Source organism: Hevea brasiliensis, chromosome 3 (genome assembly GCF_030052815.1).
Source record: "Hevea brasiliensis isolate MT/VB/25A 57/8 chromosome 3, ASM3005281v1, whole genome shotgun sequence".
NCBI classification, from domain to species: Eukaryota; Viridiplantae; Streptophyta; class Magnoliopsida; order Malpighiales; family Euphorbiaceae; genus Hevea; species Hevea brasiliensis.
This window is the reverse complement of record NC_079495.1, coordinates 15,059,239-15,062,837: the sequence shown is the minus strand read 5'-3', so window position 1 is coordinate 15,062,837 and position 3,599 is coordinate 15,059,239. Positions and strand designations below refer to the sequence as shown.

The following is a 3,599-nucleotide window of genomic DNA, read 5'->3' as shown; positions in this document are numbered from 1 at the left end:
CTTTTAGATTGGGCTCCTGAATGTCAAACTTAAGCCCAAAAATCCATCCCACTGTTCTTATTACTTTAATGTCTAAATCTTTAAAGATATTCATGTGTTAATAAATATTTTATTTTTCCCTTTTTATGTACTCCATTTCTGTAAAGATAATCAGAACCTGATATTAATATTTTTGTTTTAAATGAATTTTTTTTTTTTGAGAATGAAGTTCTGAAATGCAGCTACTAAGAATTACGTTCTGAAATGCAGCTACTAATAAGTTTTCTCCGTAGTTAAAACAGGATGTTGCCTGCAGAGTTGGTGGGTTCCTAGAGTGCTTACAGGCTGATTAGAAGCTTCTTGTAGATAAAATTGAAACTTTGGTTTCAAGGGATGATTGTGGACTTTGAATTGTGATTGCCCATATGAAACGCAGATATGAAACGCAGACATCGACAGTTACATCATAATCATCAATTTCGAAAGGAACTTCTGAATTAAAAAGCTGAAAGAGAGCCTCTCATGCGCTCTCTCCAAAGCTGTGAAGTGTTACATACTGAACTGATAAGTTCATAAGCAGCATCTGATAAGAAGCTGTGAGACCAGTAATAGTCACCCTCTGAGTTGAGATCAGTATTATACTCCAAGAGAGGGTTTCCTATCTGAAAATGTAAATAGCTTATATAAGTATGGAGGGAAAATGGGTTTCAATGCTTTACTTACAGTTATGCCCTTCAAACTGAAATTTAGTCCTGACTCAACAATGAGCTTCGCAAGTTGTGGAACATAGTGACCTGAAAACGAGAAGTCCAGATAATAAGGTATCTGACAAGGAGACAGGAATTTCCTACGTGTTTCCTTGAGCTAGATTTACCTGTATAGCTATCTCCAGGGATGAAGAAATCTCTGTTCTTGTACTCAGGAAATTTGACAAACCACTGCTGCAAGAATATGAGATTGTCTTGTGCTAAAAAGAAAAAGAGTCTGATGTCAACACTTTTGATTAAAGCAAATCCAGAAAATAAATTTAAGGCCTTTCTTTTTTGGCTCCAGGGAGCCATTATGTTTATTTGAAAAAAAAAGAAAAGGTGAATTACCATAATTTCAAAATATTAATCCAGAACTTAAACTGATTAAGCAAACAGGCCATAAAGTCTAGATTGCAGTGCCTGAGACCCCAACGTTTTGCCATTTATTTCAATGTGTCCAAAAAAAATGTTTCTTTTGAATCTGTAGGCATGCAAAGGTATAATGTTAAGCATTAACCAAACTTATTTGGAGTAGAAGGTTATCTTAACCTGTAATAGTGTCGTTCGCAGAGTCATATAAAGATTTATTAGTAGAATAAGAGAAACAAACCCCGGCTGGAGATTCCAAATATACCATATTTGCTTCTGCAGAGACGAGGAAAGCTAGAATTATGTACTTTAAACAAAATAGTATTGGAGGAATCTCTGCAACTCTTGTGAGATTACAAGCTACAACCCCAGTTATATGGGGTTGGTCAATGCACACAATTAAACGAAAAACAATACTATGTAACAACTATAAGGGGAAGACCAACCCCACATATATTCTGAATCAAAAAGAAAACAAAGAGAGGCAGACGTGGACAATGTTATATAGGCAAACCTTTATTCCAACTATATTCATTTAGGATAAATTTTAACAACCGTCCTTGAATTTATATATTTGTAACACTGCAGTCATTTAACTTTAAAATATAACATAAAACCCCATAAACTTTCAAATTTTACACACTAAAATCTAAAATCTTTCTGACTTTCAATTACTGATTTTTCAGTTAGAAACTGATGTGAATAGCTCCCGCATGACGCTTAGTCAACATTTCTTTCTCCTCTCTTATGCAAAGTATGTAAAATTATTCTATTTATGCATAAAAAATTATTTTGTCTATAGAGAGAAGAACGATTCAATTTACACATGGCTTGAGAGAGAAAAGAGGAATACTGACTAAGTTCCATGCTGGAATTGTCTATATCAGCGTCTAACTGAAAACTAGTAATTAGAGGTTATACGGATTTTACTGTGTAAAATTTGAGAGTTGATGGAGTTTTATATTACATTTTTAAGTTGAGAGACTGCAATGTTACAACTAGATAAGTTCAGGGATAGTCGTCAAAATTTATCCTATTCATTTATGATGAGATTCTCTCCACCACTTGGCCTGCATGGGCCATGCTCATAGAACAGTTAAATAAAACGAAGGTTTAACCACAGAACAAGAGGCTTTGAAGCAGGGTCTGTTTCTGCTTCAACAAAGTAATAGAAAAGAGCTCTCTGTTGTTTTTTTATCAATGGTAATGTACCCTGCATATTGCTGAAAACTGACTTGTGGTTGCCCTACTCACTATTTTATCATCTTCTTTGGAGGAAAATCCTTCTGCTGTGAATATTTGCATGAAAATTGTGCAAATTGTAGCAAATAGGATTATCCATAACTGAGATTGCAAGGCGTAGAGAGAAAGGGAGAAAGAAAAGTAGCTAAAAAGTAAAGGAAAGCACAATGTATAGGGTTCCAAATTATACACGTTTTATAGCCTTGCAACTTCAAATAAGATAAAATTGCGCTCAGCACACTTGAAAATAGTGTACGAACTACCTTTCACTCTCAAATATGAAATTGACATAAGAATTAGGCTAATGTAATATTGAATTGACTTTATATTATATTGATTTATGAAATAAGAAAATGAATAAGGCCAGTTGATAAATGTACAATTGACCAATTATAGAGAGAGCGAGAGAGAGTTTTAGCTAATGGCTGAAGGCATATTGATATTAGAAACACAATAAATTAACAGCTGGCTAAATTTGATTGGCTTTTATAAGCTTGCCTAAGACATGATGACCTGAAACCAGCTAGTTGGCTTAAAAACCTGTGAGTTTGAGTTCCAATCGGACTCAATAGTATTAAAAAAAAATTACTAGTCATACATCATAATTTAAATTTTTATTTTTCATTTTTATTTAATTTAAATTAAGTTAACTTTAATTATTTAAATTATTTTTCTCTATGTATTAACAAAAAATTTAGTATATATATATATATATATATATATATATATATATATATATATATATATATTCTTGATTTAATTTTTTTTATAATTTTAATTTTTTATATAATTTGTTGTTAATTTTTTGTATATGATATAATATATGAAAATTCTATTAAGTTCCTAATACTAAATATAGAGTTTCTTTTTCATTTTTTTAATTTTATAATATTTTTATTTTACTTAAATATATTTATTTTCAATAGCCAATTAAATTTAATCATTTATTATCATAATACAATATAATTATGTGTTTTTTTTTGTCTATCCAATTATTCCCTCCTCTTTCCCACTTTTATATACATTTATCATAATATAATATAAATAGATTATGAATTAGGCCAAATACATCATCAGACATCCGAACTTTTTGACTTTTGCTTATTAGACACCTCAATTAATTCTTTTACCCATTAAACACCTGAACTTTAAAAAAAAAAATACATTTAAACACATAAATGCACATCAGCATGTATTGTAACACCCCTATGTTCGGTAGTGCGTTCTACTGTTCCAGTGACCAGTGTCGGTCCGGACAGC

General features: G+C 31.4%; 1 pseudogene; it reads right to left on the bottom strand.

The window, feature by feature from the left end:
* Positions 1-252: 252 nt before the first annotated feature.
* LOC110643679 (serine carboxypeptidase-like 45) lies at positions 253-2,402 on the bottom strand (annotated as a pseudogene).
* Positions 2,403-3,599: the final 1,197 nt, after the last annotated feature.